Source organism: Carassius carassius, chromosome 7, assembly GCF_963082965.1.
Source record: "Carassius carassius chromosome 7, fCarCar2.1, whole genome shotgun sequence".
NCBI lineage: Eukaryota > Metazoa > Chordata > Actinopteri > Cypriniformes > Cyprinidae > Carassius > Carassius carassius.
In genome coordinates, this window is record NC_081761.1 from 14802758 (window position 1) to 14817128 (window position 14371).

The following is a 14371-nucleotide window of genomic DNA, read 5'->3' on the forward strand; positions in this document are numbered from 1 at the left end:
CACTGGACCTGTTCCCAGAAGTCCACACAGAGCTGGCTATAGTGTCATATTGAAGTTATCATGCTGAAATTTTTTGCATAGCACCCTTAAATGAAAGCCCTCAAAGACGACCCAGGTGGGACTTTGCACCCACAATTCCCAGCTCCGGAGGCTGATGCCTTATCCATTAGGCCACTGGGCCTTGCTCACTGGTGAACCCAGAGATATTGACAGACAGTCAGAAACAATCTAAAAGTGAAATCATGGTATTGCCAGTTCTATGCTAATTCTTGTGTCTACAGTAAAGTTATCGTCCTTGAATGTCTTTCTTGCACTGCCAGCTTAAATGTAACTCTTGAAAGATGACCCAGGTGGGACTCGAACCCACAATCCTCAGCTCCGAAGGCTGATGCCTTATCCATTAGGCCACTGGGCCTTGCTCTCTAATGAACCCAGAGGCATTTACAGACAGTCAGAAACAAACTAAACTGAAAGCAATATCGCGAAATTGCCAGTTCTATGCTTATTCTTGTGGAAATAGTGTCATATTGAAGTTATCATCCTGAAATTTTTTGCATAGCCCACTTAAATGAAAGCCCTCAAAGAAGGCCCAGGTGGGACTTGAACCCACAATTCCCAGCTCCGGAGGCTGATGCCTTATCCATTAGGCCACTGGGCCTCATCTCTTAGTGAACCCAGACGCATTTACATACAGTCTTATCCAAAGCTGAACTGAGTGAGCTTTCAGAAAATTGCCTGTTCTATGCTAATTCTCATGACTTAAACCCACAATCTTCAGCTCTGAAGGTTGATGCCCCATCCGTTTGGCCACTGGACCTTTTCCCACAAGTCCACACAGAGGCATTTACAGACAGTCTTATCCAAGCTGAACTGAGTGAGCTTTCAGAAATTTGCCAATTTTATGCTTATTCTTGTGGCTATATTGTCATATTGACGTTATCGTCCTAGAATTTCTTACTTGCACCGCCAGCTTAATGTAACTCCTGAAAACTGACCCAGGAGGGACTCGAACCCACAATCCTCAGCTCCGAAGGCTGATGCCTTATCCATTAGGCCACTGGGCCTTGTTCACTGGTGAACCCAGAGGCACTGAGAGACAGTCAGAAACAAACTAAACTGAAAGAGTTTTCATGAAATTGACAGTTCTACGCTGAATCATGTGGCTATAGTGTCATATTGAAGTTATCATACTGAAATTTCATTCATGCACTGCCAACATAAACAACACCCTTGAAAGATGAATCCACAATCCTCAGCTCCGAAGGCTGATGCCTTATCCATTAGGCCACTGGGCCTTGTTCACCGGTGTACCCAGAGGCATTTACAGACAGTCTTATGCAAAGCTGATCTGAGTGAGCTTTCAGAAAATTGACAGTTCTATGCTAATCCTCATGACTTGAACCCACAATCTTCAGCTCGATGCCTTATCCTTTTGGCCACTGGACCTTTTCCCACAAGTCCACACAGAGCTGGCTATAGTGTCATATTGAAGTTATCATGCTGAAATTTCTTGCATAACACCCTTAAATGAAAGCCCTCAAAGACGACCCAGGTGGGACTTTGCACCCACAATTCCCAGCTCCGGAGGCTGATGCCTTATCCATTAGGCCACTGGGCCTTGCTCACTGGTGAACCCAGAGATATTGACAGACAGTCAGAAACAATCTAAAAGTGAAATCATGGTATTGCCAGTTCTATGCTAATTCTAGTGTCTACAGTAAAGTTATCGTCCTTGAATGTCTTTCTTGCACTGCCAGCTTAAATGTACCTCTTGAAAGATGACCCAGGTGGGACTCGATCCCACAATCCTCAGCGCCGAAGGCTGATGCCTTATCCATTAGGCCACTGGGCCTTGCTCTCTAGTGAACCCAGAGGCATTTACAGACAGTCAGAAACAAACTAAACTGAAAGCAATATCGCAAAATTGCCAGTTCTATGCTTATTCTTGTGGAAATAGTGTCATATTGAAGTTATCATCCTGAAATTTTTTGCATAGCCCACTTAAATGAAAGCCCTCAAAGAGAGCCCAGGTGGGACTTGAACCCACAATTCCCAGCTCCGGAGGCTGATGCCTTATCCATTAGGCCACTGGGCCTCATCTGTTAGTGAACCCAGACGCATTTACATACAGTCTTATCCAAGCTGAACTGAGTGAGCTTTCAGAAATTTGCCAATTTTATGCTTATTCTTGTGGCTATATTGTCATATTGACGTTATCGTCCTAGAATTTCTTACTTGCACCGCCAACATAAATGCCACCCTTGAAAGATGAACCCACAATCCTCAGCTCCGAAGACCGATGCATTAGGCCACTGGGCCTTGTTCACCGGTGTACCCAGAGGCATTGACAGACAGTCAGAAACAAACTAAACTGAAAGAGTTTTCATGAAATTGCCAGTTCTCATGTTCCGTTGGCAGTTCTATGCTAACTCTCATGTTCCTTTATCACAGCTATTCTGTCTCTTTGAACTTATCATCCTGGTACCAGTTGCGCAGCCAACTTAAATCTAACCTATGAAAGACAACTCAGGTGGTAATTTAATTCACAACCCCCAGCTCAGAAGGTTGATGCCTTATTTATTAGACAACTGGGCATTTTCTCTGATTAAGCCTGAGGTATTCATTAATATTCTGGTGAAAGCTATATTGAAAGTTATTTAAAAAAAAGCCAGTTCTATGCTAATTCTTGGGTCTATAGTAAAGTTATCGTCCTTGGATTTTTTTCTTGCACTGCCAGCTTAAATGCAACTATTGAAAGATGACCCAGGTGGGACTCGAACCCACAATACTCAGCTCCGAAGGCTGATGCCTTATCCATTAGGCCGCTGGGCCTCGTTCACTAGTGACCCCAGAGGCATTGACAGACAGTCAGAAACAAACTAAAAGCAATATCAGGAAATTGCCAGTTCTATGCTAATTCTTGTCTCTAGAGTGAAGTTATCAACCTTGAATTTCTTTCTTGCACTGCCAGCCTAATGTAACTCCTGAAAACTGACCCAGGTGGGACTCGAACCCACAATCCTCAGCTCCGAAGGCTGATGCCTTATCCATTAGGCCACTGGGCCTTGTTTACTGGTGAACCCAGAGGCACTGAGAGACAGTCAGAAACAAACTAAACTGAAAGAGTTTTCATGAAATTGACAGTTCTACGCTGAATCATGTGGCTATAGTGTCATATTGAAGTTATCATAATGAAATTTCATTGATGCACTGCCAACATAAACAACACCCTTGAAAGATGAATCCACAATCCTCAGCTCCGAAGGCTGATGCCTTATCCATTAGGCCACTGGGCCTTGTTCACCGGTGTACCCAGAGGCATTTATAGACAGTCTTATGCAAAGCTGATCTGAGTGAGCTTTCAGAAAATTGACAGTTCTATGCTAATCCTCATGACTTGAACCCACAATCTTCAGCTCGATGCCTTATCCTTTTGGCCACTGGACCTTTTCCCACAAGTCCATAGTGTCATATTGAAGTTATCATGCTGAAATTTCTTGCATAGCCCCCTTAAATGAAAGCCCTCAAAGACGACCCAGGTGGGACTCAAACCCACAATCCTCAGCTCCGAAGGCTGATGCCTTATCCATTAGGCCACTGGGCCTTGCTCTCTAGTGAACCCAGAGGCATTTACAGACAGTCAGAAACAAACTAAACTGAAAGCAATATCGCGAAATTGCCAGTTCTATGCTTATTCTTGTGGAAATAGTGTCATATTGAAGTTATTATCCTGAAATTTTTTGCATAGCCCACTTAAATGAAAGCCCTCAAAGAGGGCCCAGGTGGGACTTGAACCCACAATTCCCAGCTCCGGAGGCTGATGCCTTATCCATTAGGCCACTGGGCCTCATCTGTTAGTGAACCCAGAAGCATTTACATACAGTCTTATCCAAAGCTGAACTGAGTGAGCTTTCAGAAAATTGCCTGTTCTATGCTAATTCTCATGACTTAAACCCACAATCTTCAGCTCTGAAGGTTGATGCCCCATCCGTTTGGCCACTGGACCTTTTCCCACAAGTCCACACAGAGGCATTTACAGACAGTCTTATCCAAGCTGAACTGAGTGAGCTTTCAGAAATTTGCCAATTTTATGCTTATTCTTGTGGCTATAGTGTCATATTGACGTTATCGTCCTAGAATTTCTTACTTGCACCGCCAACATAAATGCCACCCTTGAATGATTAACCCACAATCCTCAGCTCCGAAGACCGATGCATTAGGCCACTGGGCCTTGTTCACCGGTGAACCCAGAGGCATTGACAGACAGTCAGAAACAAACTAAACTGAAAGAGTTTTCATGAAATTGCCAGTTCTCATGTTCCATTGGCAGTTCTATGCTAACTCTCATGTTCCTTTATCACAGCTATTCTGTCTCTTTGAACTTATAATCCTGGTACCTGTTGCGCAGCCAACTTAAATCTAACCTATTTAAGACAACTCAGGTGGTAATTTAATTCACAACCCCAGCTCCGAAGGATGATGCCTTATTTATTAGACAACTGGGCATTTTCTGTGATTAAGCCTGAGGTATTCATTAACATTCTGGTGCAAGCTAAATTGGAAGTGATTTAAAAAAAGCCAGTTCTATGCTAATTCTTGTGTCTAGAGTGAAGTTATCAACCTTGAATTTCTTTCTTGCACTGCCAGCTTAATGTAACTCCTGAAAACTGACCCAGGTGGGACTCGAACCCACAATCCTCAGCTCCGAAGGCTGATGCCTTATCCATTAGGCCACTGGGCCTTGTTCACTGGTGAACCCAGAGGCACTGAGAGACAGTCAGAAACAAACTAAACTGAAAGAGTTTTCATGAAATTGACAGTTCTACGCTGAATCATGTGGCTATAGTGTCATATTGAAGTTATCATACTGAAATTTCATTCATGCACTGCCAACATAAACAACACCCTTGAAAGATGAATCCACAATCCTCAGCTCCGAAGGCTGATGCCTTATCCATTAGGCCACTGGGCCTTGTTCACCGGTGTACCCAGAGGCATTTACAGACAGTCTTATGCAAAGCTGATCTGAGTGAGCTTTCAGAAAATTGACAGTTCTATGCTAATCCTCATGACTTGAACCCACAATCTTCAGCTCGATGCCTTATCCTTTTGGCCACTGGACCTTTTCCCACAAGTCCACACAGAGCTGGCTATAGTGTCATATTGAAGTTATCATGCTGAAATTTCTTGCATAGCCCCCTTAAAAGAAAGCCCTCAAAGACGACCCAGGTGGGACTTTGCACCCACAATTCCCAGCTCCGGAGGCTGATGCCTTATCCATTAGGCCACTGGGCCTTGCTCACTGGTGAACCCAGAGATATTGACAGACAGTCAGAAACAATCTAAAAGTGAAATCATGGTATTGCCAGTTCTATGCTAATTCTTGTGTCTACAGTAAAGTTATCGTCCTTGAATGTCTTTCTTGCACTGCCAGCTTAAATGTAACTCTTGAATGATGACCCAGGTGGGACTCGAACCCACAATCCTCAGCTCCGAAGGCTGATGCCTTATCCATTAGGCCACTGGGCCTTGCTCTCTAGTGAACCCAGAGGCATTTACAGACAGTCAGAAACAAACTAAACTGAAAGTAATATCGCGAAATTGCCAGTTCTATGCTTATTCTTGTGGAAATAGTGTCATATTGAAGTTATCATCCTGAAATTTTTTGCATAGCCCACTTAAATGAAAGCCCTCAAAGAGGACCCAGGTGGGACTTGAACCCACAATTCCCAGCTCCGGAGGCTGATGCCTTATCCATTAGGCCACTGGGCCTCATCTCTTAGTGAACCCAGACGCATTTACATACAGTCTTATCCAAAGCTGAACTGAGTGAGCTTTCAGAAAATTGCCTGTTCTATGCTAATTCTCATGACTTAAACCCACAATCTTCAGCTCTGAAGGTTGATGCCCCATCCGTTTGGCCACTGGACCTTTTCCCACAAGTCCACACAGAGGCATTTACAGACAGTCTTATCCAAGCTGAACTGAGTGAGCTTTCAGAAATTTGCCAATTTTATGCTTATTCTTGTGGCTATACTGTCATATTGACGTTATCGTCCTAGAATTTCTTACTTGCACCGCCAACATAAATGCCACCCTTGAAAGATGAACCCACAATCCTCAGCTCCGAAGACCGATGCATTAGGCCACTGGGCCTTGTTCACCGGTGAACCCAGAGGCATTGACAGACAGTCAGAAACAAACTAAACTGAAAGAGTTTTCATGAAATTGCCAGTTCTCATGTTCCATTGGCAGTTCTATGCTAACTCTCATGTTCCTTTATCACAGCTATTCTGTCTCTTTGAACTTATAATCCTGGTACCTGTTGCGCAGCCAACTTAAATCTAACCTATTTAAGACAACTCAGGTGGTAATTTAATTCACAACCCCAGCTCCGAAGGATGATGCCTTATTTATTAGACAACTGGGCATTTTCTGTGATTAAGCCTGAGGTATTCATTAACATTCTGGTGCAAGCTAAATTGAAAGTGATTTTTAAAAAAAAGCCAGTTCTATGCTAATTCTTGTGTCTAGAGTGAAGTTATCAACCTTGAATTTCTTTCTTGCACTGCCAGCTTAATGTAACTCCTGAAAACTGACCCAGGTGGGACTCGAACCCACAAACTTCAGCTCAATGCCTTATCCTTTTGGCCACTGGACCTTTTCCCACAAGTCCACACAGAGCTGGCTATAGTGTCATATTGAAGTTATCATGCTGAAATTTCTTGCATAGCACCCTTAAATGAAAGCCCTCAAAGACGACCCAGGTGGGACTTTGCACCCACAATTCCCAGCTCCGGAGGCTGATGCCTTATCCATTAGGCCACTGGGCCTTGCTCACTGGTGAACCCAGAGATATTGACAGACAGTCAGAAACAATCTAAAAGTGAAATCATGGTATTGCCAGTTCTATGCTAATTCTTGTGTCTACAGAAAAGTTATCGTCCTTGAATGTCTTTCTTGCACTGCCAGCTTAAATGTAACTCTTGAAAGATGACCCAGGTGGGACTCGAACCCACAATCCTCAGCTCCGAAGGCTGATGCCTTATCCATTAGGCCACTGGGCCTTGCTCTCTAGTGAACCCAGAGGCATTTACAGACAGTCAGAAACAAACTAAACTGAAAGCAATATCGCGAAATTGCCAGTTCTATGCTTATTCTTGTGGAAATAGTGTCATATTGAAGTTATTATCCTGAAATTTTTTGCATAGCCCACTTAAATGAAAGCCCTCAAAGAGGGCCCAGGTGGGACTTGAACCCACAATTCCCAGCTCCGGAGGCTGATGCCTTATCCATTAGGCCACTGGGCCTCATCTGTTAGTGAACCCAGAAGCATTTACATACAGTCTTATCCAAAGCTGAACTGAGTGAGCTTTCAGAAAATTGCCTGTTCTATGCTAATTCTCATGACTTAAACCCACAATCTTCAGCTCTGAAGGTTGATGCCCCATCCGTTTGGCCACTGGACCTTTTCCCACAAGTCCACACAGAGGCATTTACAGACAGTCTTATCCAAGCTGAACTGAGTGAGCTTTCAGAAATTTGCCAATTTTATGCTTATTCTTGTGGCTATAGTGTCATATTGACGTTATCGTCCTAGAATTTCTTACTTGCACCGCCAACATAAATGCCACCCTTGAATGATTAACCCACAATCCTCAGCTCCGAAGACCGATGCATTAGGCCACTGGGCCTTGTTCACCGGTGAACCCAGAGGCATTGACAGACAGTCAGAAACAAACTAAACTGAAAGAGTTTTCATGAAATTGCCAGTTCTCATGTTCCATTGGCAGTTCTATGCTAACTCTCATGTTCCTTTATCACAGCTATTCTGTCTCTTTGAACTTATAATCCTGGTACCTGTTGCGCAGCCAACTTAAATCTAACCTATTTAAGACAACTCAGGTGGTAATTTAATTCACAACCCCAGCTCCGAAGGATGATGCCTTATTTATTAGACAACTGGGCATTTTCTGTGATTAAGCCTGAGGTATTCATTAACATTCTGGTGCAAGCTAAATTGGAAGTGATTTAAAAAAAGCCAGTTCTATGCTAATTCTTGTGTCTAGAGTGAAGTTATCAACCTTGAATTTCTTTCTTGCACTGCCAGCTTAATGTAACTCCTGAAAACTGACCCAGGTGGGACTCGAACCCACAATCCTCAGCTCCGAAGGCTGATGCCTTATCCATTAGGCCACTGGGCCTTGTTCACTGGTGAACCCAGAGGCACTGAGAGACAGTCAGAAACAAACTAAACTGAAAGAGTTTTCATGAAATTGACAGTTCTACGCTGAATCATGTGGCTATAGTGTCATATTGAAGTTATCATACTGAAATTTCATTCATGCACTGCCAACATAAACAACACCCTTGAAAGATGAATCCACAATCCTCAGCTCCGAAGGCTGATGCCTTATCCATTAGGCCACTGGGCCTTGTTCACCGGTGTACCCAGAGGCATTTACAGACAGTCTTATGCAAAGCTGATCTGAGTGAGCTTTCAGAAAATTGACAGTTCTATGCTAATCCTCATGACTTGAACCCACAATCTTCAGCTCGATGCCTTATCCTTTTGGCCACTGGACCTTTTCCCACAAGTCCACACAGAGCTGGCTATAGTGTCATATTGAAGTTATCATGCTGAAATTTCTTGCATAGCCCCCTTAAAAGAAAGCCCTCAAAGACGACCCAGGTGGGACTTTGCACCCACAATTCCCAGCTCCGGAGGCTGATGCCTTATCCATTAGGCCACTGGGCCTTGCTCACTGGTGAACCCAGAGATATTGACAGACAGTCAGAAACAATCTAAAAGTGAAATCATGGTATTGCCAGTTCTATGCTAATTCTTGTGTCTACAGTAAAGTTATCGTCCTTGAATGTCTTTCTTGCACTGCCAGCTTAAATGTAACTCTTGAATGATGACCCAGGTGGGACTCGAACCCACAATCCTCAGCTCCGAAGGCTGATGCCTTATCCATTAGGCCACTGGGCCTTGCTCTCTAGTGAACCCAGAGGCATTTACAGACAGTCAGAAACAAACTAAACTGAAAGTAATATCGCGAAATTGCCAGTTCTATGCTTATTCTTGTGGAAATAGTGTCATATTGAAGTTATCATCCTGAAATTTTTTGCATAGCCCACTTAAATGAAAGCCCTCAAAGAGGACCCAGGTGGGACTTGAACCCACAATTCCCAGCTCCGGAGGCTGATGCCTTATCCATTAGGCCACTGGGCCTCATCTCTTAGTGAACCCAGACGCATTTACATACAGTCTTATCCAAAGCTGAACTGAGTGAGCTTTCAGAAAATTGCCTGTTCTATGCTAATTCTCATGACTTAAACCCACAATCTTCAGCTCTGAAGGTTGATGCCCCATCCGTTTGGCCACTGGACCTTTTCCCACAAGTCCACACAGAGGCATTTACAGACAGTCTTATCCAAGCTGAACTGAGTGAGCTTTCAGAAATTTGCCAATTTTATGCTTATTCTTGTGGCTATACTGTCATATTGACGTTATCGTCCTAGAATTTCTTACTTGCACCGCCAACATAAATGCCACCCTTGAAAGATGAACCCACAATCCTCAGCTCCGAAGACCGATGCATTAGGCCACTGGGCCTTGTTCACCGGTGAACCCAGAGGCATTGACAGACAGTCAGAAACAAACTAAACTGAAAGAGTTTTCATGAAATTGCCAGTTCTCATGTTCCATTGGCAGTTCTATGCTAACTCTCATGTTCCTTTATCACAGCTATTCTGTCTCTTTGAACTTATAATCCTGGTACCTGTTGCGCAGCCAACTTAAATCTAACCTATTTAAGACAACTCAGGTGGTAATTTAATTCACAACCCCAGCTCCGAAGGATGATGCCTTATTTATTAGACAACTGGGCATTTTCTGTGATTAAGCCTGAGGTATTCATTAACATTCTGGTGCAAGCTAAATTGAAAGTGATTTTTAAAAAAAAGCCAGTTCTATGCTAATTCTTGTGTCTAGACTGAAGTTATCAACCTTGAATTTCTTTCTTGCACTGCCAGCTTAATGTAACTCCTGAAAACTGACCCAGGTGGGACTCGAACCCACAAACTTCAGCTCAATGCCTTATCCTTTTGGCCACTGGACCTTTTCCCACAAGTCCACACAGAGCTGGCTATAGTGTCATATTGAAGTTATCATGCTGAAATTTCTTGCATAGCACCCTTAAATGAAAGCCCTCAAAGACGACCCAGGTGGGACTTTGCACCCACAATTCCCAGCTCCGGAGGCTGATGCCTTATCCATTAGGCCACTGGGCCTTGCTCACTGGTGAACCCAGAGATATTGACAGACAGTCAGAAACAATCTAAAAGTGAAATCATGGTATTGCCAGTTCTATGCTAATTCTTGTGTCTACAGAAAAGTTATCGTCCTTGAATGTCTTTCTTGCACTGCCAGCTTAAATGTAACTCTTGAAAGATGACCCAGGTGGGACTCGAACCCACAATCCTCAGCTCCGAAGGCTGATGCCTTATCCATTAGGCCACTGGGCCTTGCTCTCTAGTGAACCCAGAGGCATTTACAGACAGTCAGAAACAAACTAAACTGAAAGCAATATCGTGAAATTGCCAGTTCTATGCTTATTCTTGTGGAAATAGTGTCATATTGAAGTTATTATCCTGAAATTTTTTGCATAGCCCACTTAAATGAAAGCCCTCAAAGAGGGCCCAGGTGGGACTTGAACCCACAATTCCCAGCTTCGGAGGCTGATGCCTTATCCATTAGGCCACTGGGCCTCATCTGTTAGTGAACCCAGACGCATTTACATACAGTCTTATCCAAAGCTGAACTGAGTGAGCTTTCAGAAAATTGCCTGTTCTATGCTAATTCTCATGACTTAAACCCACAATCTTCAGCTCTGAAGGTTGATGCCCCTTCCGTTTGGTCACTGGACCTTTTCCCACAAGTCCACACAGAGGCATTTACAGACAGTCTTATCCAAGCTGAACTGAGTGAGCTTTCAGAAATTTGCCAATTTTATGCTTATTCTTGTGGCTATATTGTCATATTGACGTTATCGTCCTAGAATTTCTTACTTGCACCGCCAACATAAATGCCACCCTTGAATGATGAACCCACAATCCTCAGCTCCGAAGAACGATGCATTAGGCCACTGGGCCTTGTTCACCGGTGAACCCAGAGGCATTGACAGACAGTCAGAAACAAACTAAACTGAAAGAGTTTTCATGAAATTGCCAGTTCTCATGTTCCATTGGCAGTTCTATGCTAACTCTCATGTTCCTTTATCACAGCTATTCTGTCTCTTTGAATTTATAATCCTGGTACCTGTTGCGCAGCCAACTTAAATCTAACCTATTTAAGACAACTCAGGTGGTAATTTAATTCACAACCCCAGCTCCGAAGGATGATGCCTTATTTATTAGACAACTGGGCATTTTCTGTGATTAAGCCTGAGGTATTCATTAACATTCTGGTGCAAGCTAAATTGAAAGTGATTTAAAAAAAGCCAGTTCTATGCTAATTCTTGTGTCTAGAGTGAAGTTATCAACCTTGAATTTCTTTTTTGCACTGCCAGCTTAATGTAACTCCTGTAAACTGACCTAAGGTGGGACTCGAACACACAATCCTCAGCTCCAAAGACTGATGCCTTATCCATTTGGCCACTGGGCCTTGTTCACTAGTGAACCCAGAGGCACTGAGAGACAGTCAGAAACAAACTAAACTGAAAGAGTTTTCATGAAATTGACAGTTCTACGCTGAATCATGTGGCTATAGTGTCATATTGAAGTTATCATACTGAAATTTCATTCATGCACTGCCAACATAAACAACACCCTTGAAAGATGAATCCACAATCCTCAGCTCCGAAGGCTGATGCCTTATCCATTAGGCGACTGGGCCTTGTTCACCAGTGTACCCAGAGGCATTTACAGACAGTCTTATGCAAAGCTGATCTGAGTGAGCTTTCAGAAAATTGACAGTTCTATGCTAATCCTCATGACTTGAACCCACAATCTTCAGCTCGATGCCTTATCCACTGGACCTTTTCCCACAAGTCCACACAGAGCTGGCTATAGTGTCATATTGAAGTTATCATGCTGAAATTTCTTGCATAGCCCCCTTAAATGAAAGCCCTCAAAGACGACCCAGGTGGGACTTTGCACCCACAATTCCCAGCTCCGGAGGCTGATGCCTTATCCATTAGGCCACTGGGCCTTGCTCACTGGTGAACCCAGAGATATTGACAGACAGTCAGAAACAATCTAAAAGTGAAATCATGGTATTGCCAGTTCTATGCTAATTCTTGTGTCTACAGTAAAGTCATCGTCCTTGAATGTCTTTCTTGCATTGCCAGCTTAAATGTAACTCTTGAAAGATGACCCAGGTGGGACTCCACAATCCTCAGCTCCGAAGGCTGATGCCTTATCCATTAGGCCACTGGGCCTTGTTCACTGGTGAACCAGAGGCATTGACAGACAGTCAGAAATAAACTAAAAGTGGTATCACGGTATTGCCAGTTCTATGCTAATTCTTTTGTCTACAGTAAAGTTATCGTCCTTGAATGTCTTTCTTGCACTGCCAGCTTAAATGTAACTCTTGAAAGATGACCCAGGTGGGACTCAAACCCACAATCCTCAGCTCCGAAGGCTGATGCCTTATCCATTAGGCCACTGGGCCTTGCTCTCTGGTGAACCCAGAGGCATTTACAGACTGTCAGAAACAAACTAAACTGAAAGCAATATTGCGAAATTGCCAGTTCTATGCTTATTCTTGTGGAAATAGTGTCATATTGAAGTTATCATACTGAAATTTCTTGCATAGCCCACTTAAATGAAAGCCCTCAAAGACGACCCAGGTGGGACTTGAACCCACAATTCCCAGCTCCGGAGGCTGATGCCTTATCCATTAGGCCACTGGGCCTCATCTGTTAGTGAACCCAGACGCATTTACATACAGTCTTATCCAAAGCTGAACTGAGTGAGCTTTCAGAAAATTGCCTGTTCTATGCTAATTCTCATGACTTGAACCCACAATCTTCAGCTCTGAAGGTTGATGCCCCATCCGTTTGGCCACTGGACCTTTTCCCACAAGTCCACACAGAGGCATTTACAGACAGTCTTATCCAAGTTGAACTGAGTGAGCTTTCAGAAATTTGCCAATTTTATGCTTATTCTTGTGGCTATAGTGTCATATTGACGTTATCGTCCTAAAATTTCTTACTTGCACCGCCAACATAAATGCCACCCTTGAAAGATGAACCCACAATCCTCAGCTCCGAAGACCAATGCATTAGGCCACTGGGCCTTGTTCACCGGTGTACCCAGAGGCATTGACAGACAGTCAGAAACAAACTAAACTGAAAGAGTTTTCATGAAATTGCCAGTTCTCATGTTCCGTTGGCAGTTCTATGCTAACTCTCATGTTCCTTTATCACAGCTATTCTGTCTCTTTGAACTTATCATCCTGGTACCTGTTGCGCAGCCAACTTAAATCTAACCTATGAAAGACAACTCAGGTGGTAATTTAATTCACAACCCCCATCTCCGAAGGTTGATGCCTTATTTATTAGACAACTGGGCATTTTCTCTGATTAAGCCTGAGGTATTCATTAATATTCTGGTGCAAGCTAAATTGAAAGTTATTTTAAAAAAGAAGCCAGTTCTATGCTAATTCTTGTGTCTATAGTAAAGTTATCGTCCTTGGATTTTTTTCTTGCACTGCCAGCTTAAATGCAACTATTGAAAGATGACCCAGGTGGGACTCGAACCCACAATCCTCAGCTCCGAAGGCTGATGCCTTATCCATTAGGCCACTGGGCCTCGTTCACTGGTGACCCCAGAGGCATTGACAGACAGTCAGAAACAAACTAAAAGCAATATCAGGAAATTGCCAGTTCTATGCTAATTCTTGTGTCTAGAGTGAAGTTATCAACCTTGAATTTCTTTCTTGCACTGCCAGCTTAAATGTAACTCTTGAAAGAGGACCCAGGTGGGACTCCACAATCCTCAGCTCCGAAGGCTTAGTCAGAAACAAACTAAACTGAAAGAGTTTTCATGAAATTGACAGTTCTACTTTGAATCATGTGGCTATAGTGTCATATTGAAGTTATCATACTGAAATTTCATTCATGCACTGCCAACATAAACAACACCCTTGAAAGATGAACCCACAATCCTCAGCTCCGAAGGCTGATGCCTTATCCATTAGGCCACTGGGCCTTGTTCACCGGTGTACCCAGAGGCATTTACAGACAGTCTTATGCAAAGCTGATCTGAGTGAGCTTTCAGAAAATTGACAGTTCTATGCTAATCCTCATGACTTGAACCCACAATCTTCAGCTCGATGCCTTATCCTTTTGGCCACTGGACCTTT

General features: G+C 43.4%; 24 non-coding genes across 24 annotated transcripts; all 24 read right to left on the minus strand.

Annotated features, from left to right (window-relative positions):
• Positions 1-342: 342 nt before the first annotated feature.
• trnar-ucg (transfer RNA arginine (anticodon UCG)) lies at positions 343-415 on the minus strand. Its single transcript has one exon. It is a non-coding gene; the product is annotated as a tRNA-Arg (tRNA).
• A 170-nt stretch (positions 416-585) lies between these two features.
• Positions 586-658, minus strand: trnar-ccg (transfer RNA arginine (anticodon CCG)). Its single transcript has one exon. It is a non-coding gene; the product is annotated as a tRNA-Arg (tRNA).
• Positions 659-991: 333 nt separating this feature from the next.
• Positions 992-1064, minus strand: trnar-ucg (transfer RNA arginine (anticodon UCG)). Its single transcript has one exon. It is a non-coding gene; the product is annotated as a tRNA-Arg (tRNA).
• Positions 1065-1779: 715 nt separating this feature from the next.
• trnar-ucg (transfer RNA arginine (anticodon UCG)) lies at positions 1780-1852 on the minus strand. The gene has a single exon. It is a non-coding gene; the product is annotated as a tRNA-Arg (tRNA).
• A 170-nt stretch (positions 1853-2022) lies between these two features.
• On the minus strand, positions 2023-2095 carry trnar-ccg (transfer RNA arginine (anticodon CCG)). Its single transcript has one exon. It is a non-coding gene; the product is annotated as a tRNA-Arg (tRNA).
• Positions 2096-2759: 664 nt separating this feature from the next.
• Positions 2760-2832, minus strand: trnar-ucg (transfer RNA arginine (anticodon UCG)). The gene has a single exon. It is a non-coding gene; the product is annotated as a tRNA-Arg (tRNA).
• A 160-nt stretch (positions 2833-2992) lies between these two features.
• trnar-ucg (transfer RNA arginine (anticodon UCG)) lies at positions 2993-3065 on the minus strand. The gene has a single exon. It is a non-coding gene; the product is annotated as a tRNA-Arg (tRNA).
• Positions 3066-3531: 466 nt separating this feature from the next.
• Positions 3532-3604, minus strand: trnar-ucg (transfer RNA arginine (anticodon UCG)). The gene has a single exon. It is a non-coding gene; the product is annotated as a tRNA-Arg (tRNA).
• A 170-nt stretch (positions 3605-3774) lies between these two features.
• On the minus strand, positions 3775-3847 carry trnar-ccg (transfer RNA arginine (anticodon CCG)). Its single transcript has one exon. It is a non-coding gene; the product is annotated as a tRNA-Arg (tRNA).
• An 821-nt stretch (positions 3848-4668) lies between these two features.
• On the minus strand, positions 4669-4741 carry trnar-ucg (transfer RNA arginine (anticodon UCG)). Its single transcript has one exon. It is a non-coding gene; the product is annotated as a tRNA-Arg (tRNA).
• Positions 4742-5456: 715 nt separating this feature from the next.
• Positions 5457-5529, minus strand: trnar-ucg (transfer RNA arginine (anticodon UCG)). Its single transcript has one exon. It is a non-coding gene; the product is annotated as a tRNA-Arg (tRNA).
• Positions 5530-5699: 170 nt separating this feature from the next.
• On the minus strand, positions 5700-5772 carry trnar-ccg (transfer RNA arginine (anticodon CCG)). The gene has a single exon. It is a non-coding gene; the product is annotated as a tRNA-Arg (tRNA).
• Positions 5773-6596: 824 nt separating this feature from the next.
• trnar-ccg (transfer RNA arginine (anticodon CCG)) lies at positions 6597-6833 on the minus strand. The gene is made up of 2 exons: positions 6797-6833; positions 6597-6632 (listed from the first exon to the last, which is right to left on the minus strand). It is a non-coding gene; the product is annotated as a tRNA-Arg (tRNA).
• A 161-nt stretch (positions 6834-6994) lies between these two features.
• trnar-ucg (transfer RNA arginine (anticodon UCG)) lies at positions 6995-7067 on the minus strand. Its single transcript has one exon. It is a non-coding gene; the product is annotated as a tRNA-Arg (tRNA).
• Positions 7068-7237: 170 nt separating this feature from the next.
• Positions 7238-7310, minus strand: trnar-ccg (transfer RNA arginine (anticodon CCG)). Its single transcript has one exon. It is a non-coding gene; the product is annotated as a tRNA-Arg (tRNA).
• Positions 7311-8131: 821 nt separating this feature from the next.
• trnar-ucg (transfer RNA arginine (anticodon UCG)) lies at positions 8132-8204 on the minus strand. The gene has a single exon. It is a non-coding gene; the product is annotated as a tRNA-Arg (tRNA).
• Positions 8205-8919: 715 nt separating this feature from the next.
• trnar-ucg (transfer RNA arginine (anticodon UCG)) lies at positions 8920-8992 on the minus strand. Its single transcript has one exon. It is a non-coding gene; the product is annotated as a tRNA-Arg (tRNA).
• A 170-nt stretch (positions 8993-9162) lies between these two features.
• trnar-ccg (transfer RNA arginine (anticodon CCG)) lies at positions 9163-9235 on the minus strand. Its single transcript has one exon. It is a non-coding gene; the product is annotated as a tRNA-Arg (tRNA).
• An 824-nt stretch (positions 9236-10059) lies between these two features.
• On the minus strand, positions 10060-10296 carry trnar-ccg (transfer RNA arginine (anticodon CCG)). Its single transcript has 2 exons — positions 10260-10296; positions 10060-10095 (listed from the first exon to the last, which is right to left on the minus strand). It is a non-coding gene; the product is annotated as a tRNA-Arg (tRNA).
• A 161-nt stretch (positions 10297-10457) lies between these two features.
• On the minus strand, positions 10458-10530 carry trnar-ucg (transfer RNA arginine (anticodon UCG)). Its single transcript has one exon. It is a non-coding gene; the product is annotated as a tRNA-Arg (tRNA).
• A 170-nt stretch (positions 10531-10700) lies between these two features.
• Positions 10701-10773, minus strand: trnar-ccg (transfer RNA arginine (anticodon CCG)). The gene has a single exon. It is a non-coding gene; the product is annotated as a tRNA-Arg (tRNA).
• Positions 10774-12603: 1830 nt separating this feature from the next.
• Positions 12604-12676, minus strand: trnar-ucg (transfer RNA arginine (anticodon UCG)). The gene has a single exon. It is a non-coding gene; the product is annotated as a tRNA-Arg (tRNA).
• Positions 12677-12846: 170 nt separating this feature from the next.
• Positions 12847-12919, minus strand: trnar-ccg (transfer RNA arginine (anticodon CCG)). The gene has a single exon. It is a non-coding gene; the product is annotated as a tRNA-Arg (tRNA).
• Positions 12920-13745: 826 nt separating this feature from the next.
• trnar-ucg (transfer RNA arginine (anticodon UCG)) lies at positions 13746-13818 on the minus strand. Its single transcript has one exon. It is a non-coding gene; the product is annotated as a tRNA-Arg (tRNA).
• Positions 13819-14371: the final 553 nt, after the last annotated feature.